Here is a 26,290-nt window from a genome sequence, read left to right as displayed (position 1 = left end):
ATTTATTTTTGTTTAGAACTCTCCCAAGGACATGAGAGACAAAAGAAAGATTGAGGAATAATTCTAGAGTAAAGAAGTTAAAGACATCTAACTATAAAATGTAATGCTTATCCTGGATTAGATCCTGGATTGGGGAAGGGGGGAACAGCTATAAAATACATTACTGGAAGTTAGTGAAACTGGAATACAAACTGTAGAGTAGATAATAACACTGGATCAATATTACCTTTTCTGAATTTTATAATTAGATCATGGTTATGTAATAAAATACATTTGTCCTTAAGAAACCCAAACTGAAGTATTAAGGAGTAAATATGTCTACAACTTACTTTCAGATTTTTTTCTGAACCACTTGAAAGTAATTCATACGCATGCACATATATACACACACACACACATATACATGAAAAGAGAGACAAACAGCAAAATGTGAACAGTGACTCTGGGTGAAGGATATATAGGAATTCTTTTCAAAAAAATTTTTTATTAAAGTATAGTTGATTTACAATATTATATTAGTTTCAGGTGTATAGCATAGTGATTTAGTATTTTTACAGATTATATGCCATTAAAAGTTATTACAAGATAATAGCTATCATTCCCTGTGCTATACAATATATCCCTGTTGCTTTTCTATTTTACACATAGTAGTTTGTATCTCTTAATTACATACCCCTAACTTGCCCCTCTCCCCTTTCCTCTCCCCATTGGTAACCACTAGCTTGTTTTCTGTATCTGTGAGTCTATTTCTGTTTTGCTATATATATTTATTTGTATTTTTTTAGATTCCATATATAAGTGATACCACACAGTATTTGTCTTTCTCTGTCTGACTTATTTCACTATGCATAATATTCCCTAGGTCCATCCATGATGCTGGAAATGACAGAATTTCACTCTTTTTATGGCTAAGCAGCACTTTGTTATACACACACACACACACACACACACACACACACACACACAAACATATATATCAATTTGTTGAGTACTTGGGTTGCTTCCATATATTGGCTATTATAAATTATACAGGAATTCTTTATACTATGTTTGCAGCTTTTCTGTAAATTTGAAATTATTTCAAAATCAAAAGGTTTTTAAAAGAAAAGGAAATTCCTGAGGGTCTTCTGTGAAGAAAAGGGTACACTCGGGTGTTATTGCTCCTTTGCGGAACATGGAATGGTAAATAGTTGAGGTCAGGTGGGTGTCAATTCTCCACGTGACCAAGCCGTCTCTGTGTCTAGGATGCTGGAGGTGACAACTGTCTAAGTTGATATCTCCTGAAAGTTACTAGGAACCCCAGCATTACCAAAACTTGGCATGGTCCTTGTGACCCCACAGTCAGGCCGTGGAAGTGGCAATCTCAGCTTGCTCCACCCTGACCTCTGGTCTGACAGCCATTTCTACAGCTCCTCCATCATGTCCCAGGCTAGGCAGTGATACCCCCTGGCCTCTTACTCCCCAAGATTGAGTGCATCCTTCTGCTGAGTTAGATCAGAGGCAGCCCGGCCAGAAAGCCACGGTGCAAAATCTCCCAAGTTTCCAAGAACATGTCAGAGACACAGAATTAGCCAAATGTCTTTGAACTGGCCCAGCTAGAGTAAGAAATGCCCTCCCCATGCCGCCGCTCAGTCTCAGGTGTCAGGGTGCACACCCTGGTTCCTATTCCACTAGGTGGGTAGGAGGCAGCTGGGAGCTCCACTGACTTAGGAGAAGATCCAATCAAGGTCCAGAGGGTGCCCAAGTTAAAACATTGATCTTTCAGCCTTTCAAACTCACTAAATCTGATTTTACAAAATAGTGTCAGTGCCAGCCAAGCCCAGGTATCACCGCCTGCCTGCCAAAGCCAGCCCACTGACTTGCAGTTAGCAGTGAAAGCCAGCCCACTGACTTGCAGTTAGCAGTGAAAGGAAGCAGAAAGACCATCAGCCCAAAGGGCTTCAAAAACGGAGGCAGTCAGGGAGATCCCCGACAAGACTGAATCACAGAGCCCACAATGGAGACAGGAGAAGGTCTCCTAGTTCCTAGGAAAGTGGTTACTAGACTGTGATGGCCCCAGGTGAGCCCACAGCCTGGGGGCCACCTGCTAGGGACGAAGACTTTTACTTCCAGCTTGAATTCTCTGATGTGAGTGTGGGAAAGATCAGACTCCCACTGCTCGCCATTCCAGAGGATGTTCTCAGCCTTCCTGACTACCTGAGACCAGGCAAATGAATGATGGGTCCAAGACACAGCAAGCTCTCGAGAAGAGCAAACATGTTCCTAGTGCTTACCAAGTACCAGGCACTGTCTTATTAATCACTTTACAGATAACAACTTGTGTAACCTCCCAGTAACCCAAGGAGGATGGTACTCTTATTATCCCCATTTGACTGATGTGGAAACTGAGGCACAGAGAGGGAAAGTAACACGTCCCAAGTCGCTGACCTAGTAAACACCGAAGCCAGGCTTTGAACCTTGGTGTCTGGCTTGCATCTGTGCTTTTAGCCACTTCCTTATGTGAGGCTTGCTCTACGTGCTGCTTATAAAAAACCTATAATTGAGGAAATAAATGCTCATATTTCAAAAATCATATGTAGACAGGAAGAGATGCATAAGGGGTCTGGAAAGCAGGTTGACAGATGATAGGAAAAGGAGTGGGTCTCCCATCACCCAGTGCACCTGTCATCTGTACCATAGGCATCAGCCATCAGTTCATTATTCACTCATCCTCTCATATTTATGATTCAGGGCCTTCTAAGTGTTAGAGGGGGAGGAAGCAAGAGAAATACTGTGTAGTTAATGAAATGAAACCTGAACACACAAAGAGTGAAATAATTAGAGAAGGGGGATTTTAGGCCAAGCAAGCAGTGCTGATGTCAGGAGAAGGGTGGGAACTGGGAAAGAAAATGTGGGCAAGTTGCAGGGGCACAGGTCTGGGAACCGTACCCTGACTGTCTCCCCACTCTCCCCAAGGTTGGGGGCCCTCTTTAGTCTGCCCATATCCACCCATACGCAGCATCCTTATTTTAGCCTTTCCCACACTGGGTTGAAATTTCCTCTTTGCTTCTCTGCCTGCTATTAATTTCTGTATCTCCAGTGCTAGGCTTGGACTTGTCACTTAGTGTTTGTTGAATGACTTACTGAATGAAAAAGGTACTTGTGAGGGGAAAAAAACCCCACAGGTGTACTGAGGGGAAATGAACAGGCAGACTCACCTGAGCTCTAACCAGGGTGGGTTAGAGCAGTGTGGATGCTTGAGAATCATTAAGGGATCTTGTGAAAACGCAAATCCTGATTCAGGCAGTGTGGGGTGCAGCCTCAAATTCTTCACTTCCTACAGTCTTGCTGGTGATGCTGACATACCTGGTCCTTGGACCCCACTTTGAGTTATGAGGCCCTCGATGATCCTTGGCCCTTCACAGCCCCAAAGGGGCCTCATTCCACCCGAGGACTCCTTCTTCTGTTCCTGTGCTTCTCCTAATGCCCTTCACACAGCCTTAGCCACGGATCCTTCCCAAACCCAGATTTGAAGACAGTCTACCAAATCCCTGCAGTTCCCACAAAGTGTGGTCCACAGGTCCCAGGGGAGGTGTGGTTAGGGGGCTCCTGTGGTCAAGGACATCTCCCAGGTTACAGGTCACGCCTCCCAGAACCCAGGATCACAGCACACTTTAGCACCTCTGAGGCTCCAAGAAGCCCTGCGATGACGAAGGTTTGTTCAGGAGCTGATGGGATGGATACCCCATAATCCTCACCAGCACCACCTCTAGCACTCAAATCTAAGTAAAGCCCCAGAGTTTGCTGTGCAATGGCAGCGGCTCTTTCCCTTCCATCCAGACAGCCTTCCTTATGCCTTCTTGCATGGTTCTCATATGAACATTACAGGGCCACCCCTGGAATCAGGCAGTGTTTGTCTTTATTTTTAGGGGGGTGGAGGAGGTACCATTTCCCCAGTCAGTGGCACTTTTTTCCTAACTCTTCAGGACCCTGGTTCCTGGTCTCTTTTCTCGCAGCTTCTTAAAGGATCTGATGCCTTTATTCATGCTGAATTTACACAACTGATAAAACTAGAATAAGTCACCTCTGAAGGCTTATTCTTGGTTTGCTCCCTTACCCCAGATCCATTTTTTATCTTTCTCATTTCCAGGGAGGCTGATCCCTGGGGACCGCATTACTCAGACCCCCCTCACCCTCTGGCTTCCTACTGTGTTTGGTCAATAGGGTCACTGCCAGGAGACCTGAGGGCAAGAGGAGAGGGACATGGAGATATTTCCTCCCCACTGCAGCCTCACTCCACTGGGCAGCGGCTGCACCTACAGCATCAGTCCCCCTTGAGGTGGCTCCTCCACAGCTCAGCTGTCACTGGGCTCCCTTTGGCCCTTCCACCCTAGGATACTAACAGCTGTCTACTCTCACAAGTCCCAGGGTGACTCACCACCCCTGCTGGTTCCTTTCATCCTGCCCAAGTTACTGTAAATAGTCCTGTCACTAATTGTCTTATTTTATTTTTCAGTTAAGCCTCTTTGAGTGTGCCCTCTGTTCCCTGCTAGGGCTCTGATATAGAATGTTGCATTTTTATCAGGTACAAGGTCTTAACTTGGCTTAAGCCAAAGCAATGAAGTTCTAGTCATAGAATCTGGGGCTAGAGGGAGTCCAGAGAAATAAGGCATTTTTTGATGGTGGAAGTGTACCAGTGTGTCTCAGTGCCTTGAAATTCAACTATATCAATGCCCGGAAGCTGGCTTCTCAATAATTTTATTCTGTTCTGCTGCCATGAACCAAGAAGCTGCTGTGTTCCAGATGCAGTGCTCAGGATTGTAGGAACCAAGGACGATAGAGACCAGGCCCTGTGTCCCAGAGCCGCACACTCAGGGACACTCGGGCCAGGGCCGGATGAAAGCCCTGGAATGGAATTGAATGTGACAGGCAGCCAAGCAGGGCGAAGCCAGCTTAGATAAGGGCCTAATCAGAGTTCAGACAGAGAACAGTAGCTGAACAGCAGACGGAGGCTTTGTTCCAATGCTGGGGACCTGGGAGGACCTCACAGGGTGGAGGAGGAGGTCACAGAGGACCTTGGAGGACTGGCAGGCTGGCCAGTCAGCTGCCCCAGAGCGGGACCCTTTCTGCGGCCTCCTGAGGGGAGCCTTCTTGGACACCCAGGCAGTTTTACTTGCTCCTCCCCCGGATTCTTACTGCACATTTACTTTCCTCCTACACCCTCCGCTGATGGAGTGCTTACCCTGTGCACGCACTGTGCTAGGACTTTGCACGCATGAGCTCATTTGATGCTCCCAACCCCCTCTGTGAGTGGGCGCTATTCATCTTATTTTATAGCTAAGGAAATTGAGGCTCAATCCAAGTGACCAGCCCACACTTTTATGAACAAACCCTGGAGGAACCAGAATTTGAATCCGAACTGCCTAGCTCAGAAATGCACACTCTCAACCCCTGTATTATCCACCTTGATTTCTAACCCCAGCGAGGGGTAAGGCTGAGCACTTCTTATCCAGTTTCTCATTTGATCCTCATGGCGCCCCCGTGAGGTGGGTCTGAGTATTACCTGCAGTTTATTGAAGAAGAAACTGGCCCGACAAGGGGGCCCTCTCAATGGCTCACAGCCAGGTCATGGTGGAGCCAAGGTTTAAACCCAGGGGACCAACTCGGACTTTAGGCCCGCAGCCACTACATTTCTTGAGAGCCGGGCCTAGATCATTAACTTTTTATTAATTTTGTAGAATGGTTTTAGATTTACAAAAAAAAAAAAAAAAAAGATAATACAAAGAGTTTCCAAATTGTTTTTGCTAGGACTTCCAATACTATGTTGAATAAAAGTTGCCTTGTTCTTGATCTTTGAGGAAAAACTTTCAGCTTTTCGTTGTTAAATATGATGTTCGTAGTGGGCTCGTCATACATGGCTTTACTATGCTAAGGTAGGTTCCCTCTATAACCATTTTTCATCATAAATGGATGTTGAATTTTGTCAAATGTATTTTTCTGCTTCTGTTGAGATGAAGATATGGCTTTTATCCTTTGTCACTGTGTTGTATCACATTCATTTATTTGCATATGTTGAACCATCCTTGCATCCTTGGAATAAATCCCACTTGATCATGGTGTATGATTCCTTTAATGTATTGTTGAATTTGGTGTGCTGATACTTCACTGCGGACTTTTCCATCTATGTTTCTCTGGGATATTGGCCTGTAATTTTCTTTCCTTGTGGTGTTCTTGTCTGGTTTTGGTATCAGGGTGATGCTGACCTTGTAAATTGAGTTTGGAAATGTTCCCTCCTCCTCTATTTTTTTGGAAGAGTTTGAGAAGGATTGGTGTAAATTCTTCATTAAATGTTTGGTAGACTTCACCAGTGAAGCCATCTGGTCCTGGACTTTTGTTTGTTGGAGGTTTTTGATTACTGATTCAATCTCATTACTAGTATTCGAAATGTTCATATTTTCCATTTCTTCATGAAATAGAGAAAGACAAATAGCATATGATCTCACTCACTGTGGGATCTGAAAAAAGAAACAAACAAAAGCCAAACTCATAGATACAGAGAACAGATTGCTGGTTTCCAGAGATGGGAGGTGAAGGGCGGGCAAAATGGGTGAAAGTGGTCAAAAGTTACAAAAAAAAAAAACAAAAACAAAACAAAAAAAACTACAGAAAGTTTTCATATGCCACATGCCTAGTTTCCCCTGTTGTTAACTTATCTTATATTAGTATGGTACATTTGTTATAATTAATGTACCAGTGTTGCTGTATCACTATTAACTAAAGTCCATAGTTATTCAGTTTTCCTCAGTTTACTTAATTTGTGTTCAGGATCCCATGCAGGATGCTACATTACATTTAGTCATCATGTCCCCTTAGGCTTCTCTTGGCTGTGACAGTTTCTCAGACCTTCCTTGTTTTTGATGACTTTGACAGTTTGAAAACTTGTGGTAAAACATAAAATTTACTAGCTTAACCATCTTGGGGGGCAAGTAATTTTTTTTTACTATTTTTGTTTGTTTTTTTAAGATGACCTATTTTTTATTTTATTTTTTTAATGGAGGTACTGGGCTTTGAACCCAGGACGTTGTGCATGCTAACCATATGCTGTAACACTGAGCTATGCCCACCCCCCAAGTATTTTTAATTTTGGTAAGAAAAATACATAAAACCTACCATCTTAACCACTTTTAAGTGTACAGTCAATAAAACTAAGTACATTCACAGAGTTGTGAAACAGATCTCCAGAACGTTTTCATCTTACAAAACTGAACCTCTACCCTCATAAAGCAACAACTCCTTTTTTTCCCCCTCTCCTCCCTCCAGCCCCTGGTAACCACCATTCTACTTTCCATTTCTATGAATTTGACTACTTTAGATACCTCACGTAAGTGAAGTCATAGGGTATTTGTCTTTTTGTGACTGGCTTATTTCACTTAGCATAATGTCCTCACGGTTCACCTATGTTGTAGGCTGTGTCAGAATTTTCTTCCTTTTCAAGGCTGAATAATACTCCATTGTAAGTATACACCACATTTTGTTTATCCATTCATCCACTGACAGATACTTGGGTTGCTTCCACCTTTTGGCTATTCTGAAAATAAGTGTACAAATATCCCTTAAAGACCCTGCTTTCAATTCTTTTGGATATATACTCAAAAGTGAAACTGTTGCATTGTATGGTAATTGAGGAACTGATGTACTGTTTTCCACAGCAGCTGTACCAATTTACATTTCCACCAACAGGGTTCCAATTCTTCCAAATCCTGTCAACACTTGAGATTTCCTGCCTTTTTTTTTTTTTTTTTTTTTTTTTTTTTGATAATAGCCACCCTACTGGGTGTAAGATGATATCTTATTGTGGTTTTGATTTACATTTCCCTGATGATTAGTAATGCAAGCATCTTTTCATGGACTTATTGGTCATTGGCATGTTGTCCTTGGAGACATGTCTATTCTTACCCCTCTTCCACACTGTACTCTTTGAGAGGAAGTTATTATGTATAGCCTTTGTTGTTTCTCTACACTAAATGCACCTTTATAAATAGTCCCTTTATTAAACTCTCCTCAAATCACCTGCTGAGACCTGGGCTACACTTTAGACAGGTAACATGCTTTATATTAAAAATAAAACTTTTTATTGTGCAAAATTTCCAACATACACCAAATAAAGAGAATAATGTACCCAACTCCCAGTTTCAATAACTATCAACATCCTGCCCTTCTTGTTTCATCTATACCTCTACCCACTTCCCACTCTTATTCGATTCCTTACTCTTTTCTTACATCACTCTTTTCTTCTGTCCCCATGTCTTTTTGCAAGTAAAAGTCACACACATTAAAATATGCAAATCTTAGGCTACACAGTTTTAACAAGTAGGTTCAGCTTTGTAACTCACACCCCTGGCACAATACGGAGCGTGTCCATCCCCTGCTCCCATCCTCTGTCCACTCTCATCCAGGACTCTCCACCCCTCTATCCAGAGACAACCGCTGTCCTGGTTTTCTTCTCCTTAGCTTAGTTTTGCCTGTTGTAAATCTTCATGGAAAGGGACTCATGCAGCTTGCACTCTTTTTCTGTCTGGCTTCTTTCACTGAGCATAGTGTCTCTGAAGTTCACCCACATTGCGTGTGTCAGGATAGCATTCTTCCCTAGTGCTGAGCGGTATTCCATTGAATGTATATGCTGCAACTTGTTTCTCTGTTCTTCTGTTGATGGGCATTTGGATTGTTTTATCAGTTTGGGCTATTGTGAATAAAGCTGCTGTGAACATTCTTATACAAGTCATTTTGTAGGTTTATGCTCTCATTTCTCCTGGATAAATACATTCTTGTACATTTCTGTACCCACTAATGCTTACGACCTAGTTGGTGCTCAAAACAAAAGTGTGGTAAAATGAACTGGCTCGTGGAACTAAGAGCTATGAGGTGGTGATCATCGTTTCATACAATAAAGTGCATTTCATATCGTAAGGTTTCAAAGTTGAGCATGAATGCCAACAGCAAAGGCTGAATAAGAAGAAAGGACATCAGAGGTAGGGACTTAGTGATTCAGTGAAGAATTTTGAAAAAGAACAGGCTTTGAAAGAGCCTAAACGTAGAGACAACCAGGAGACTCAAGGGACAGAGACTTCTCTCCAACATGCTGGCTGGACAGGGAATCCTGGAGGGTGTCCCTGCTGGGGTCACAACTAAGGGCACTCTGGGGGAGGCAGGCACAGCTAGAGCAAAATCACGATGCCCAGAGTTCATAAGTGAGATTTTTCAAGATGTTTTGTATCTTGTTGAGGAGCATTTATACCCTTTGTTTTTCCCTCTCTAAATCCACTCTTGAACTGCCACACTGAGCAATTTTGTCCTGGCCAGGGATAGCCCAGCACAGGAGAGCGTCCAGCAATCTTCTCTCCTTGGCTCTGGAAGATGTTTGTGTGTAGTTGGGAAATCTGGGTTTCTGCCATTAACTAGCCATGTGTGCCTTTGTCTCCAGAGTTCCTTCCAGCTCTGAAAATACTATAACTCAGCAACTATATTCCTTTTTTCAATAAATTTTTTTTTCTTATTACCGAGGTATATGTATTCAGCATGGATAGTTAGAAAATATAAATAAGGGAACAGAAGAAAATATAAGATCACTCATCATTTCACCACCCAGTGCTAACTCATTAATATTCACTCATTCATTTAACACATATTTATTGTCTGCCAGGTCCACCAAGCAGTTTGAAATACACCTTTCTAGGCTATTTATATTTTAATGAAGTCAGCCTGCTTTGTAACCTGCCTTTCACTTAATAAACAGTTGTGAACATATTCCCACATCAGTAAATATTTTCCTGCAACATTCCGGGTTTTCATGTCAATAAATACTCTCAGAGCCAGATTTTTTGAGCAAATTCATAACCATTACTTTAGGATAATTCTTAGAAGTAGAATTCCTAGGTTAATTAGTAATCACACTTACGAGGCTTCTGGCTGGCAATGCCCAAATAGCCTGTCTCCCCCACCTCTCTTTATATCTTTTCATGCGTATGTAGACATTGAAAAGAGTCTAGAATTACCCTGCCTATTATAGCAGGCACTAGACACATGTGGCTGTGTGTTTTAAGTTAAAATTAATTTAAAAAAATAAACAACTCAGATCCTCAGTTGCACTTGCCACATTTCAAGCGTTCAGAGGCCTCTGTAGCCAGTGGTTACTCTAGTGGCATAGAAAACACTTCCATTATTGCACAATGTTCTACTAGACATCCTTGGTCCAGATATGGTGTTCAAGTGATGTTAATTATTTTTCTTTTGAGGTAGAGAGATTTGGAGTGACTTTCTTCTTTTATTGCTTTACTTGGCTCCTTTATAAATGAGCATTTATTAATTATTGTCTTACATATATCGTGTTTAAAAGTTTTCCCCCCTTTGGAGAGGTGTACCTCATGCCCACTAGCCCCCTGTAGAGATGTTTGATTACAGGAAATCTTCAGGGCCCTTATGTCTTAGTCATTGGGTTTGAATTCTAATTTCCTTTCTAGAGGATAGAGTTCAAAAAAATTTGTATTATATGTGGAATCTAGAAAAAAAAAAAAAAGATAAACGAACTTATTTACAAAACAGAAACAGACTTACAGACATAGAAAACAAACTTATGGTTACCAGGGGGGAAATGGGGTGGGAAAGGATAAATTGGGAGTTTGAGATTTGCAGATACTAACTACTATATATAAAATAGATAAACAATAAGTTCATACTGTATAGCACAGGGAACTATATTCAATATCTTGTAGTAACTTATGGTAAAAAAGAATATGAAAACGAATATATGTATGTTCATGTGTGACTGAAGCATTATGCTGTACACCAGAAACTGACACAAAATTGTAAACTGACTACACTTCAATAAAAATATGTATATATACAAAGACCAAAAAAAGTTATATTAAGAATCTTTACCCAAATTTACTTACATATGCACATGTAATTCTGGAAGGACACATAAAAAATTAGGAATGTTACTTACCTATGGCACGGGGAATGGGTGTCTTTGCAGATGAGGACAAGAAGGGGAGGGAGATTTTCCATGTGAATGTTTCACCTATTTAGAAATAGATTAAAAATAAACTTGAATATATCTCTTTTTAAATTATACAAACAGCATACAATTGTTAAAAGAAATGAATACTAGACAGTGAAATTTCTTTCCTTGAAGGTGATTTTTGTCAGGTTAGTTAGAATCCTTCCAGACTTAGGTCCGTTGTGAAGCATAGCACACAGTATCTCTGTTATATAAACAGGATTGTGGGCACATATGCTCTGCAGCTCGCTTAACACATCTCAAGAATTCATCTTGTCAGGGGCATTCATCCTTCAGACATCACCAGAGTCCTACTTCCCTTCCTGTTGATGACAGCTGGAAGAAGAGGGCTTCTAAAGCTCCAGGACTTTCTTCTCTCATGTCCAGGTGGCCCCAATAACACCTACATGTCTCTTTTGAAAGCCCCTGGGTCAGACCTGTTTCCAGATGACCGCAGAGCTGGCACCAGTCGGTCTAGTCGGTCCCATCCTCACTCACGCTGCAGAGTCGTTCCTTTACCTCTCACCCTCTCCCTTCCTCGGCTTTCTCCTTGTCCATCCCTTTCCGGGGCAGCGAGGGTGAAGTAAGTAAGAAGCATTTCCAGAGTACTAGGTGGAGACTTGGGGCAGGAAAGAGGCAGGGACATGGGGCACGAGCCACTCCCAGGTCCCTCTGGTCTTCTCCTGACAGCCAGTAACAGCCCCCCTAACTACTTTTCTTGTCCAAACCCAGTTCCAAAATCTCTTCCAGCCCCCACCTTGCTGGACATATTCCCCAACTTTCCTTGCATCCTTTTTGCATTTCTGTGACAGGTTTCCCTTGGTGAGTCCATTCCCCACTCCTTCACTGGGGCACCATTGTCCATACCTCCCACAGGAGGGGAGGGAGGGAGTGATGGGGCATTTCCAGAGGACTGGGTGGGCCTGAGGTGGGTATAGAAAGAAGTGGCGACATAGGGTATCAGTCACCTACATGTGTCACTGATGCTCTTGGAATTCACCACCCAAAACCTGGATCAAAGATAGAAATCTCAGTTCTAGGGGGCGAGTGTGCCCCCATCCCCAAGAGGCCCAGGAACTGGCCTCACTTCAAAGACTGTGATGCTGTCCTACCAGCAGTGCACCAAGTTTCCAAGTTCTCCACATCCTCACCACCACTTGCTATTTTCTGGAGTCTTTCTATAGTAGTCATCTAAATGGGTATGAAAGGGTCCTCTCCTTTTAAAGGGTCAAGTAAGTTATTTCTCAGTCAGACTCAGGTCTTTCAGACACAAATTCCTGCTTCTGTCTGCATTTGTAGTCTCTGTCACTCTTCACTCTCTTTGGAAAAGGGAAAGAGGCGCCTGCCTGCTGGGAGCTAGATCTGGGCCTTTTTGGAGTCTGTTAGAGGCTACAGAAAGATCACTTATTAAAGACCCATCTGCTCCTTCCAAAGTAAAGGAGAGCCATTTCATCTTGTGGGAATGAACCTACAGAGACCCTCTCACACATGCACAAGGACGCATTTACAAGGATATTCATGGCACACTGTAGTAATGAAACTCTGCAGACTAATTATATGCTCACCAACAGGTCAATTATAAATAAATATAAATATGTGCAGGAACAGCTAAATTAACTGTTGTATACTAAAACACTGGAACACCATACAGTAAAATTGTAGTTAAAGTGAATGAACCATAACTACATTATTATCCTGGAGAGTTCTCTAAAGTATGATATTGAGGGCAAAATAATAAATCACAATTTGTGTACAATATGACACCAGACAGCTTGAGGTTGAATCATGGTTCTGTACTTTCTAGCCGTATAAACTTAGAGAGAATGTACTTCTGTGCCTCAGTTTTCTCATCTATAAAATGAGAATAATAGCAGTACTTAATATTGGCTTGTGGAACAAAATGGATTTAATGCATGTAAAGCCTTTAAAACAATGCTTAGCACACATAAACACTCAATAAATAGTAGCTACTAGTATTATTTATGGATTTATACCTGTAATAAAATACAGGAAAAAAAAAAAAAGACTGTGATCCTGGCCCCACAGCAAATCCATAGAGATAGGAAGTAGATGAATGGTTACCAAGGGCAAGGGCTTGTGGGGAGGGGAAGTAACTGTTACTTTTTGGAGTAACAAAAATGTTCTGGCTAGGGATGACGGTTGCTCTGTGAAGATACTAAAAATCATCGAATCGTACACTTTAAAAGGGTGAATTTTATGGAATGGGAATTGTGTCTCAATAAGAAAGTAATTTAGAAGGTTGCAAATCTATGAAGGTGTAATTTACATGCAATCAAATGCACCCATTTTACTGTAAGGTCAATGATTTTTGACAAAAACACCCATGCCACTACCACCCTAGTCAAAATACAAAACATGTTCATCACCCCAAAAAGTTCCCCCCAGCCTCTTCAGCACTTTTTCCAACACAATTGAGTAGAGTAGAAACTATCAGAGTTCATCAACCGTAGTAAGGGTATTATTTCATAAAATTTACATTCTAGTTATATTTCAATATGCACACACATTGTAGGGTTGTGACGTGAGTCACCTTCAAAAAAAAATTGAAAGTTCCTATTGAAACGTGTACCATGGAGCGGGGAGGTGGTATTTACAGAAATGTTATGTACTCGCTCTGAGGGCTGCTGTGTGCTGGGCTCTCTGCTAAATACTTACACGCATAATCCCATTTAATCCTTACAGCCACCCTCTACGATGTGCCCCAACACCTCATTCTGCAGATGAGGAAGCCAAGGCTTCACTATCTTTGTTGGAAACTAGATCAAAATATACTGATCTCAATGCCTCTTGTTTCCTCTTTATGGGCTTTTAACTCCAGCTGAAGTGTCAAATCCTGGAGGGCGAATACAGTATCTGTCAACCTCAGTTAATTCATTTAAGCACAGCAAAAACAATAATAATCAGAGAGAAAAAAATAGGCAGAAAAAAATCCTCCCTTCATCGGGGTTGCAGTCTAGTCATAGGTGTGCCCATCCACCAGATTGCTTAAAGCACCAGGGAGAGGAGCAAGTGTCAGGCTTCTCTTTGTGACCCTGGCTGTAACTCTGGATGTGATGGGCTGGGAATGTGGCCCCAGCCTTTCTCTGAGATAGTCCTGGGTAGCCGGGCCAGGCGGACCCTGCAAGACCCACTCCCTTCTGAGTTGTTCTGGAAGGCCTGAGACCTGAAGGAATCCTGGTGACACACAGAGTCCTGAGGCTGCTAGGGCCCTGAACCAGGGGTCTTGCTGGAAACACTGAAGAAACACCCTCCAGAGCCCTCCTACCAAGCAAGTGGCCACAGAGCAGCAGGGGCAGGATTTACAGCACAGAATTTCTTTGTCATTAGGGTATTTGTCTCTGACTTGAGCCTCCAGGATGCACTGGTAGCCACCATCCATCTGTCATTTCAAGAGTCAAGAGAGAGGGCGTAGGTTCTGCTTTGCAGTTAGCCTTAATTGATTTCACCCTGACTGATTTATTGCTAGTTAATGAGCCTGTTTATCTCAAGACTGAAACTCTTTCTTTCTCCATTAGATTTTCTGGTATCATTACATCTTCAAACCACAAGGGAAAGTTTTAAAATGCTATTCTTAAACATCAATGCACTCAGCACACCCCGGGGTCTGGAAAAGTTAGTGGACCCCCAACAGTGACCAGTTTTCATCCAAGGAGTAGTTAAAACTCCAGGAGCCTTGAGGTCAATTAAGCCTCTCAATGTGCTCCCCTGGGATGATGTGGAAAGAATTGGAATCAGACAGACCTGGGTTTGGATCCCAGGTCTGTCACTTGTTAGCTATATGACCTTGGGCAATTTACCTAACCTCTCTGAACTTCTGCTTCCTTATCTAAAAAAAAAAAAAAAAAAAAAAAAGGCTAATACCATGAACCTTGTAAAGTTATTGTGGGATTAGATGAGATCAAGGTATGCAGTCGGTACTTAATACATACCAGCTCTCCTCCCCTCCTCCTGCCTGCCAAGGAGATTAACATTCTGCGGAGGTAAGAACAGCCAAGCAACATTCTGTAAAGGAGGATTTGAACCTTTGTTCATGTTTTTCCTGGAGGGGCACAGTCTTGGACTGGCAAGAGCACCATAACTTTGGTCCTTCTACGCCATAAAGGAAGCTTCCCATGGGGTCTTAACCGCCATGCATTATCATATATTATGTGCTATGAACCAAGTATGTTCACTGGAAAACAGTTCTCATCCTGCCATCTGTACCGCCACCAAGAGGTCCGAGCCACCATCGCCCACTCACCTGAACCGCACTCGTCAGCCTTGCACCAACCCCGCTGCTTCTCCTGTTCTCCAAGAATACACTTCTCTCTACTGAGGCCAGTCCTAAAAAGGCAAATCCCATCACATCAGCTGCCTGCTCTACATCCTCCACTGTCTTTCCTGCAAAGCCCAATGTGGTCCCTCCCCTGCCTACCTCTCCCATCCTATCCCTGACCTCCCCTCTCCCTGATGCTACACCAGCCACACCTGTTTTCCTTTTCCTCAAGCTGCCCAATTTGCATTAGCCTCAGGGCCTTTGCAGCAGCTGTTCCCTCCACCTGAGGCTCTCCTTGTCCAATAATCCTTTTCAACATTCAGATGCTTCCTTTCAATATTCAGATTTCAGCTCCAATGCACCTTCTCAGAGCTATCTTCTGTGATTGTGTCCCGTTGCCATCATATCTTTGCCTCACCCTATTTCATTTTCATCCTTGCGCTCGTCACCACCTAAAATTCTCTGGTACCTTGTCTGTCTTACTCATTGTCTTGTCTGCCTAAAACATTGCCCGGCACAGGGCAGGGACGCAATACATGTCTGCTAAATAAATGCACCCCTTTGTCCTGCCATTTTAGCATAAATCAATGATCTTCAGGATGGTCTCTCTTCGTATTAGAGCTTCTAGTCTGTAAGTGTCTAGACAGTCCTTTTATTTTTGGCATTTTTGGCAAAGTGGCTTGCTTCTGGAATTTAACAAAACCAGACAACGCCTGTCTCATCCAAATCTGTGCCATCTCTTCTAGAATCTGCTGAGACTCTCGCCACCCAGCTCCTCCATAATAGTGAGGCATGGATGAGACAGAGGTTTTACAAATCCCACTGGAATATTCTGCTGCCTGAAAAATTGGAGCGCCACTGGACTGGAGCCTTCAAACTGGAGGCAGCCCAAATCTAGCCAGAGCCCCTGCTCCTCAGCGGGCTGGACACATGGGATTAATTCAGGCAGGAGCCAGGCAAGAAATGCTGGCCCTGGAGGACTAAAGAAAGGGAATTTTAAGATCCAGACTGAAAAGAAAGCTGGGGGTTGGGGGTGTGGGGGGCAGGGTAGGAATGATTCACCCTCCTTAACCCAGGGGGTGTTAACCTGCTAGTATTGATATTATGAGTTAAATTGAGAGTATTTGTGTGCATGTGTGTGTATGTACATTTTAGGGAGAGGGTCCATAGTTCTTATCAGCGTTGCAATGGGATCTATGCCCTAAAAGGTTAAGAACCATGGATCTGGAAGGCATGCAATCAGGTTAGCGAATCATCTCCATCCTAAACATGACCTGAACTGAAACAGTCACGAGAAAGGAAAAGTGCTTTGGGCTCCAAGGAAAACAAAAGCTATTTCCAACAGGAATTGGCTGTCACATTCTCTGCACTTGGAAAAAAAAAATCAACAGAGCATCCGCCCAGCCTGCCCGAGGCCCATCCCTTAAGCCCAGGTCTCTAGGGAAGTCTTCGGGCCTTTGTTTTCCAGTCTGTGGGCAACTGGCTGGGCAGAGAGCCAGAGTGGGGAGACCTTTATGGAAGAAAATACAGGGATGCACGGGGTTGGACGGGCTAGAAGTACCCGAGGGTGGCTGAATCATCAGGTGAGGAAGAATGTGCTGGTTGAGACTCACTGTTCTCTCCTGAGTCCTTGATTTGACTCCAGCCAGGATGTTGGGCCTGCTTTTCCCTCTGGGTGCTGTGGGCACCACGGGCTTCATCACAGCGTGGGTGCCTTTCTAAGTCAATTTTGGACCCTTCAGGGTTAGCAAGCCCCCTTTTCTCCCTGTGCCCACCTCAGCTGTGAGACTGGAGCTCCTGCCTATTTAAGGCTAAGTGTCACATTTGCTGTTCAGAAAGGACACTCCCTTCCCCTGGCCCTTACCTTGGTAAGGGGAGGAACTGGGACGTGGCAGAAAGCCCAATAAATGCTGGATGGAGCCCCACGAGCAGGCGGGCAGGCCTGCAGCCAGAGTGCTGTGCCAGCACTTGCTGTCACCTCAAGGGAGGGTGCAGTCCACACATGTTCTGGCTTCCAAGAGGCAGGTCCTGGGTGTCAGCCCGCAGCCATCGCCTCTCTGGGAGCCCCATGGAGGCTCACTCGACCTTGAGCTGTGATTCTTCCGTGTTTGTATGTGTTCTATATCTCCTGTATCCCGGGGGGTTTTCTTGGTTTCCTCCCCCAAATCTGATTCTCCTCCAAGCTTCCCCATCTCAGTCTAGGGTAACTTCATCACCTGGGAGCTCATCCTTCAGGTCCCAGCTAAACAGCACCTCCTCCTTGGAAAGACCTTCCCTGGCACCAAATCTCGAGTTCTCCCCAGCCACCCACACCCCAAGACGCTGTCTCTCGTATCAGCCTGTTTATCACATTCTGTAGTTGTCTTAATTTTCTCTGTCTCCCCACTCAAAACGCAAAGTCTGCGAGGACAGGGACTCCTAGATAGTCTCCATTTGCTCCTCCAGGGTCACTGTCCAGCCCTCTCCCGTCTCCTCTAGGCCTCGGGAGGCTGACTGATGGGGACTCTGTGGCCTGAGCTCCCACACCCCCAGGAAGGAAAGTGGATGGGGTGGTAGGGGTCCCTCCCTGCCACAGCTCCCAGGCAGCAGCCTTTACCCACAGCTCTTGCTGGTTCCAGTAACCACCCTCTCCTTGTCTTCCCAGGCCCGGGTGGAAACGGTTGCCATATGTTGTCAACCCAAAGTGCCTCGCCGTCCCTTCACCAGGGGCCTCTTAATCTGCCCGCACTCCTGCAGACAGTGCCTTCATTAAGCTCCTCAGTGACCCCTCTTGAATGCACCATTGGTTACCTGACAGTGGTTCTGACCAATACAAGAGCCACGTCTAATTCATTGACCACTGTTTCCCCAACAACGTGCTAAGGAATGCTTCGCATGTCTTAGAGATTTAACATGTGTGTTTTGAATAAATTAATGAATGATAAGGATACTGTGTTTTTATTTACATTTTTATTATGATATAATTCACACACTGTGAAATTTGCCCATCTAATTTGCCCATGTAATTCAGTGGTTTCCAGTATATTCATGAACTTGGGAGACCATCTCCACTACCTAATTCCAGAATATTTTCTCACTTCAAAAGCAAACCCTGTACCCACTATAGTCACCCCCTACATCCCCTTCCTCCAGCCCCTGGCAACTACTAATCTACTTTCTGTCTTTATGAATTTCCCTATTCTGGACATTTCACATAGGCAGAATGATATGTGATTTTCTGTGTTTGGCTTCTTTCATTTAGTATAATGTTGTAGCATATATCAGTGTTTCATTCCTTTTTATGCTGAATAATATTCCTCTGTAGGTATATATCACATAATTGTCCATTCATCAGTCGGTGGGCATTTACGCTGTTTCCACTTTTTGCTATTATGAATCATGCTGCCATGAACATTCATGTACAAGTCTTTGTGGGAACATATGTTTTCAGTTCTCTTGGGTAGATACACCTAAGAGTGGAGTTGCTGGATCACATGGTAATTCTAAGTGTCCCTTTTTGAGGAAGGATACTATGTTTTAAATCTGTGTGTCCCATAGAACTACACAGTACTTTATCCTGTGGCCCCAGGCATTGGCATCTGCACAAAAAAAGAACCCAAACTGACAAAGATAGGGAGCTTCTGAAGTCTCAAACACTGCAGGTCTACTAGTTATACACCCAAGAGACATTCTAGCACACATGCACCAGGATATATAAACAAGGATGCACATAGTAATATTGTTGGCCCAAAACTGGAAATAGCCTAATGTCCATTAACAGTGGCTTGGATAAGTACATTATGGACTATACATCAAAGAAAATAAATGAACCACAGCAGGGAGGGTATAGCTCAGTGGCAGAGTGCATGCTTGGCATGCATGAGGTCCTAGGCTCAATCCCCAGTACATCCATTAAATTTTTTTTTAATTAAGAAAAATAGGTGCACCTAATTACCCCCCCCAAAAAAATAGATAAATAAACCTAATTAACTCCACCCCTCCTCCAAAAACAAAACCCAAAACAAAGAAAATAAATGAACTACAGCTACACATAACAGCATGGATGAGCCTCACAAACATAGTGTGGAAAGAAACAAGTCACAAGAGAATACGTATAGTACAAATTCATTTATATAAAGTTCCAAAACAAGTAAAATGAAACCATGTGGTTTAGGGATGCAAATGTAGGTGGAAAAACTATTAAAAATTATTTCAACAACAAAAAACAGGATATCGGTTACCTCTGGCAGGGAGAGAGGGAGACGTGTCAGGGAGGGACGCAGGAAGGTCTTCTGAGTGGCAGCCAGTTTTCTAGTTCTTGTCCTGGGTGATGGATACACCAGGGTTCATTTGAAATTATTTTTAACCATACAGAGGTACTTACTTACTCATGCACAGTTCAAAGAATAAACAGAACAGAACCCAGGTCTCAATGTCAGGAGGCCTGGATTCCAGATCAGGTTTACCACTCCGGGGCTGTGTGACATAAGACAAATTATTTAATCTCTCTGCCTTGATTTTCTTACCTTGAAAATGGGAATAATAATAATAACTGCCACTTATTTAGGGCTTACTATTCCTAGGTACCATGCTAAGTGCTTTTCCATATTTCACCAGTAGTCATGATGTGTCCCTTGAGCATAAGAAACACATAACTGAAGCCGGCTTAGGCAAATGTTTAACATGGATGCAGAAATGGCCTACTGAACTGAAGAGGAGGGCGTGGCCAGGGAACAGACTCCGAGGACTGTCTCTTATTGCTGTGCTTCTCTCTGTAACTGTTGCATTCTTCTCTTTTGTTATAAACTGGCTGTCCCTGCATCCCATTCACATGTGAGAAAATGACCACCCACAGCTCCCAGGTTTGCATCGTCTCCATTCACGACACCAGCCAAACTAAGCCTGGAACCTCTCAGTACAAATTACCAAGTTCCTTGGGAAAAGAGTTCTTACCACTCTAGTTTGGATCCAGTATCCACCCCTGATCCAATCAACTGTGGCAAATGGGGCAGAGTCACACCAAGCAAAACACTGGCCAGGGACAAACATCATGAAACTAAGTGGGGACTACAGGTGGCTGGCAGTCAGCCCATGGAAATTTAATTCTGTAGAGCTGGAGAGTCCTAAGAGGGCAGCTCCCAGAATGGCAGGGAGAGTGGAAGGACAGACAACCCAGTATGAACTATTACTTAATCTACTCTTTATAACAATGCAATGAGGGGATGTCAATATCCCATTACATAGACAAAGAGACTAAGAATCAGATAGCACCCAGGGTCTCTCAACAGCAGCACTACTGACACCTGGGGCTGAACAATTCTTTGCGGTCGGGAGCTGTCCTGTGCACTGTAGGATGTTTAGCAGCACCCCTGGCCTCCACCCACTAAATGCTAATGGCACTCCTCCAGTTGTGACAATCAAACACGTCTCCATGCGTTGCCAAATGTTCCCCGGAGGTGAGAAGCACCACACAGGCTGAATTTCACACCACCACTCCACTGATAGGACAGAGACGGATTCAGATGCAGGTCTGTCTGACTCTAAAGCTCATTCTCTTAGTCACTGTCTCTCTTTTGACCATATCTAACTCACCCACCTCACAAGATTGTGGCGAGGATATACTGAAAGTGAAAGCGCCCTGAAGTTAGGTGTTAGGTAGATAAATTATTATGCCTCCACCTTCTTATGAGCTTCCAGTTCTGGGAATCAATGCGGCTCCTCAGTCAAGACAGGGCTCTACAGCACGAAGGAATTTGAACTCCTTGGCTCTGACCACCAACCAACCACCTTCCTCATTTAGTTTCATGACGTGATTACACTCCATATCCTCTCCCTCATGAAGACCAACAGTCCCAAGGCCTTGCTACCCCATGTCCAATTCCACTCTCCAACCTATGATTTATGGTAACTTTCCTTAGCTGGTTTTCCTCTATTGGAGCCAAGTCTTTTTCCAGATACTTTGGTCCCCAAAGCCCACATATTCTTCTTCCACAAACAACTAACTAAATATGTTACATCTCTTCCTCTGTGAACTAGAGGTCTCAATAACCTGGGCCGTGTGAGTGCCTTCTCCAAACTCACTGGTTTCCTGGGAGTGGACCCTTTCATAATTCAAATGCCTCTCTGAGACCATTACCTGACAAAGCCCTACATGGACGGATGCCAACTTGTTAGTTCTTATTCTGGTTTTAATATTCATTGTGACTGTATTCTAAAAAGGATGAAGTCCTACATCTGCAAGGCTTTGAGGCCTTCTGATCCGAACACTAAGGGAAAACATTCTGGCTGAGGTTAGAGAAGGTTGACCGCACACTAGTGATGGGAGGTCTTTACAACGAGCTTCTGGAAATTTATCAGAGAGCATTTTGCTATAGCTTAGTTTGGCTGCCTAATAAAATGACCACGGTATGTCGTTCATACTCTTCCAGTCAAGATACAAACAGTTTGTTTGGAGGACTGGTTACAAAATAATTTCTTTTAACTGACGTATAACTCACATGCAGAAAAGTACACAAGTCATAAGTCTACAGCTCAATGACTTTATCCCAAAGTAAACACACCCATATAACCACCACCCAGATCAAGAAATTACCAATATTACAGAAGCCCCTCTCAGGCCCCCTCCCAGTCACTATCTCCACCCTCTCCCTAAATGTAACCACTCATGTTAATCTTATGACCTCCATATTTTTTATGTATCTGATGGCCCAGATAATTATCTCTGGAGGCCAGAGTCAAGCAGAAGCTGGAAGGATTGTTTCCCCATGAGTCATTTCTCTTAAGAGGAGTTTATCAGTGAGGATGCTTCCAGTCGCAAGTAATAGAAACCCCAGCTCAAATGGCTTAAACAATAAGAAAATTTATGATCTGCACATATGTGGAAGTCTTGCTGTAGGACCTGCTTCGGGGTTCCCTGCATCTCTGGCTGGAGTCAACAAGGCCTCACGATCTTTCATTCTCCACTCAGCCATCTTGGTGTCTGTGTCATTCTCAAGCTGGTAGCAGGGCAGCCATGGCAGTTACTTCTGAGGCTTTCTCTTTGGAGAGGAAACTTCTTCCAGAGGTTTCATCCCACTGGTGACAATTGGGTCGCCTGTGTAACCATGTGGGAAAGAATTGCCCCAACTGTCTTAGACTGATCATCTGGGGTGGGATGGATGTTGAGAAGTCCACCCCAACACTCCCTACACAAAGCCACGTCATGAACATGGAAAATGTCTGGCTCTGCTCATTTATAAATAAGCTTTAGTGGGGAGGGTATAGCTCAGTGGTAGAGTGCATGCCTAGCATGAATGAGGTCCTAGGTTCAATCCCCAGTACCTCCATTGAAATAAATAAACCTAATTACTTCCCCCCACAAAAAAAAAATTTTTAAGTCTTCTTATAAACAAGCTTTATATTGATAAATGGTAACAAGAGTTATAAACGGGGGAGATTCATGGCTGAATGTACTGCTGGAAATTCAAGGTTAGAAGTAAGTAACTCTCTGGGAGGAAAGGATAAATTGAGCGTGGCAAAATAAACACAGCAGCCCTTGCCCTCTCTCTCCTCTGAATGTCAACGATCCTTCCTCTCTGAATCGCCTATTTGGGCACTGAGTCATGAACGTATTTTTTTAAAGCTGTTGGGATGGTGCCTGTTACCAGTTATGTGAAGCACAGAACATAATGTTTCCGTATCCTCTTAGGACAAATCCAAGCCCATTACAAATCCCATGGTGGCAGGCAGGGCACAGAGAGCACGTTATCCAAAGCTACGGGGTGTGTGAGTCATGGCTCCTCAAAACACTCCAGTTCCTTCAGTTACCTTGATGATATCGCAGCCATTCAGCCCCTCTAGATGTTTGAATATTCTCCACGCTAAAAATCCCAATTTTTAAGTAAATATGATAAGGATGAGAGTCATGTCTATATGTATATGCATTAATATTCATTTGCTTACAGTAGTTGGGAAGGTGACAGGTTTACATCCCATTTATCAATGTGCTTGTCACGTATTATTCAAACCCTGGTGAACAACTGTTGGTGAAATCTCTTCTCCAAGAAGACCTGGGTAGGTAAGCTACACACATCAGTGGAAAACAATCAATAGTAACAATAGATACAAGAGGGATATTTTTGACATTAAGGGGTAAAATATCTATGTCCATGGATGATAGGACAAGTAGCAGATAGGCTTCAAAGATAAGGTATTACATTGTATACGTATATATATTTTACATACATAAGTGTATGTATGCTAAGAATTTTATATTTTATTAAGAAAATCTTCAAATAATCTCATAGTGGATAAATACACAACTGACACTATTCTGAGCACCAACAAGAAAGGACGAATAGGAGGGCGATTCCAATTGAAGAGTGAAAAATCCAGCATAACCTTCAGAAAAATATTTGCCACAAAATAACATTCTTCAGGAAATTTTTTTCTCACAGATGTTTCTAATTGCTACTATACTTATAAGGCAATATTTATCAGCACAAATATTAAAATATTTAATATGTACAGTTATGAGAAAGTACATCGATATAACACACTTGATCTAAACCCCTTCATGTTTCAGAAAATGTGTTCTTTTTTACCAAAGTAAAAATATAATCTCCAGTGATCATCAATCATTTTGGTTGTTTTTGATATCCAACAGCCATCCAATATCCCTTGGATGTTTGAATGTTCATTCTTGTTAGAATTCCAGTTCTTTCTCAAGAATGACATTTGCGGCAAATAAAAATTATTTTACTAATTCCTCTTATGTCAGCTGGGAATGTAACTTGTTTATAACCCAATTATTACCCCAGTTTGCTTTTTGGTATAGGTTAGGCCTTTTTGAAGGAAGTTGAATATTTCACAATGCCAAGACCCAATGTAGTGAAGGGTCTTTTAATGGGGATACTAAATGTTATGAAGAAGCGTGTTAATTGGCTCGGTAAAGGTCAGATCAAGGTTATAGACATTTTAAGAGGGATGCTCTTTTCTTCCATACCTGCAGAGGGCACATTTTCCACTTCACTAGTTCTCCAACCCTCCAATCCAATGTATGCTGAGCCTGTACTCTGTATAATGCATTGTTCTTGGTGCAGTGAAGGAACACAAAGTGATGCCCAATAACAGCTCGATCTCTGCCCCCAAAGACACTCCAGTCTGGCTGGGAAGATGAACACAGGGACTAGTCTGGCGCCAAAGGCTGGAAAAGGCCAGGAGTGTGACAGGCCCTCAGAGAAGCGAATAGTGAATAATGGATTGGAGAAAGTGAGACTTGAGTTGAACTTCGCAGCCGGGGTCTGATTCAGCTAGACTGATGTGAGAAATATGCTGCCTACCTACCCACTGCCATTCCATGCCTGCAGCAGGCATTGCTAATGAACACCAGGGTGGCTCCACTTTTCACTGAGCCCAGACCAAACACAGTACAGTAAGCAACCCAGACTGGTCAACTGAAATAAAAACTCAAGCCAAAACCCCTATTTGGCATTAGGGATGGCTGGAGGTGAGAGCTGGATATTATGGCCCATGGGAAAGAACTTTTGGAAAGGATAAGTTGGAAGCAGAAGGCAGTAGTGTCTGGCTGAGAGCAGACTGCCAGGTAATAAACTCTGACAGGTAGTACTGGATCATATCATAGAAGATATTGAAAACTGGGAAGTTCCTGATGAAGATGTGTTTAAGAAATAATAGCTTGGAAGGAACATGCATAGCAAATATAGAAGATGACCAGTCATCCACTTTAAAAGAATCTCGTTTAGAAAAAGCCCAAACCTCTGAACAGATTTAAGGGTGGTAATTCTTCATTTTCATGAACAAGAGATTTCTTAAGTATCCTGATAGATATTTTCTTTCAGAAGGCATTATTCTGCTGGGTTCTTGTTTACCACGCTGCTCTGGAACTTTTAAGATTGTGGTTCTCAACCCTTACCATGCATCAGACTCCCCTGAAACAGAGCTTCTGCTTTAATTGACCTGTGGCAGGGCTAGATATTCTTTTTTTTTTTTAATATTCCAAGGCTATTTCAAGATGATCCAAAGTGTGGCCACGGTCAGTGGTTTTGGATTTTCTTCTTATTCCTTCTGTTCTGAAATTCTACAATGATATGCCTCAGTGTGCATCATTTTTCATTATTGTATTCAGCACCCCACAGTCCTTTCAACCTCAAAAATCAATTAGTTCTGGGATGTTTTCTTGTATTATTTCTGTGACAGTTTCTTCCTTCTTCACTTCAAGGTCTCCTCTTAATTGAGATATGGTATTTCCTCATATGAACTTCTCATTTTCCATCTTTTCCTTTTCGTTTTACCTTGTGGGAGATTTCCTCGTTTTTATTTTCCAACCCTTCTATTGCTTTATTACAGCTCTCATTAAAAAAACTTTATTTTGAAAGTTTTAGGCTTACAAAGACTTGTCATTACAGTCCAGAGAGTTCCTGTGTATCCTTCATCCAGCTTCCCCTAATATTAACATCTCACATAACCAAAGTACAACGATCAAAACCAAGAAATTAACATTGCAACAATGCAGTAAGTGAAGACTTTATTTGCATGTCATAAGTCTTTCTACTCATGTTCTTTTCCTGGATCCAATCCAGGATCCCACCTGGCATTTGGTGGTCATGTCTCCTTCATCTCCTCTAATCTGTGACAGTTCTTCAGTCTTTTCTTGTCTTTCATGACCTTGACACTTTTGAAGAATATTGGTTGAAGGTTTTGTAGAATGTCTGTCAATTTGGGTTTGCTATTTTGTCATGATTAGATTGAGGTTATGAACCATGGGAAGAGAGGCTGTGGTCTTCTAAATACATCATTTCAAGGGTACATGATATTGATGTTATTAATTACTGGTGATGTTAAACTTGACCACTTGGTTAGGTCTGCCAGCTTTCTTCACAGTAAAATTATTGCATTTCTCTTTGTAGTTAGTAAATGTTCTGGGGGAGATACTTTGAGGCTATGTAAATATCTTGTTTCTTCATAAGCATCTGCCCACTAATTTTAGCATTCACTGGTAG

At 42.9% G+C, this 26,290-nt stretch overlaps 1 long non-coding RNA gene across 1 annotated transcript in view; it reads right to left on the bottom strand.

Moving 5' to 3' along the window:
* The window catches only part of LOC116665793, a 61,078-nt gene extending 37,318 nt beyond the window's left edge, over positions 1-23,760 (bottom strand). The window contains exons 1-3 of the long non-coding RNA XR_004322483.1: positions 19,532-23,760; positions 15,297-15,379; positions 10,982-11,056 (exon numbers count right to left, since the gene is read on the bottom strand). This is a non-coding gene — a long non-coding RNA (uncharacterized LOC116665793). The remainder of the gene's footprint in view (positions 1-10,981; positions 11,057-15,296; positions 15,380-19,531) is intronic.
* Between the last annotated feature and the right edge of the window lie 2,530 nt (positions 23,761-26,290).

This window comes from Camelus ferus, chromosome 9, assembly GCF_009834535.1.
Source record: "Camelus ferus isolate YT-003-E chromosome 9, BCGSAC_Cfer_1.0, whole genome shotgun sequence".
Taxonomy (NCBI): Eukaryota; Metazoa; Chordata; class Mammalia; order Artiodactyla; family Camelidae; genus Camelus; species Camelus ferus.
This window is presented reverse-complemented; position numbering and strand designations above follow the sequence as displayed.